General features: G+C 37.9%; 1 protein-coding gene across 1 annotated transcript in view; it reads left to right on the top strand.

Annotated features, from left to right (window-relative positions):
* LOC107692890 (sorting nexin-6) overlaps window positions 1–559 on the top strand; it is a 14,044-nt gene that overhangs the window by 11,222 nt on the left and 2,263 nt on the right. The gene's annotated exons all lie outside the window — the stretch shown is intronic.

Below are 559 nucleotides of genomic sequence, written 5' to 3'. Positions count from 1 at the left end.
ATATATATATATATATATATATATATATATATATATTATTCAAACAGTGAATTCAGTACAAAAACTACTTGATTTTACATCGCTCCCCAATCAGACGCAACGTAGTAAAAGTTGCTTTTCCTTGTAAACTGGCACAGCCAATTGCCATTTGTTGATTGCTTGGTTTTAATAGGTGTCACACTAGTTGGTTCCACCCACTGTTATGTCATTGGTCCAAAATCCGACTCCACAGATCTGATTGGTTCTGATTGTGTCATTTCACACTAGGGCTGAATAATCAAAATAAAACTGAAATAAACCTAAATTGTGATATTGCTTATCAAATCACTACTATCAAAAGCTACTAGCGCTATTATGAAAGGCAATGATTTAATTAAATGTATATATGCAAAGCATATTTTAGAGTGAAGAGTGTGAGCTTCCAGGAGTGGGTTTAAACAGACTTAGGCCCAATCCCAATTCTACCCCTTAGCCCTTCCCCTTTCCCCTACTCCTCCGTTTCGCGCGTTCACGTGAAGGGGTAGGGGTGTCTCGATTCTCTTTTGGTTGGAGGGGTAGG

Source organism: Sinocyclocheilus anshuiensis, unplaced genomic scaffold (assembly GCF_001515605.1).
Source record: "Sinocyclocheilus anshuiensis isolate Anshui unplaced genomic scaffold, SAMN03320099.WGS_v1.1 scaffold261, whole genome shotgun sequence".
NCBI classification, from domain to species: Eukaryota; Metazoa; Chordata; class Actinopteri; order Cypriniformes; family Cyprinidae; genus Sinocyclocheilus; species Sinocyclocheilus anshuiensis.
Note: the sequence above shows the minus strand (reverse complement) of the source record. Positions and strands in the feature narration are given on the sequence as shown.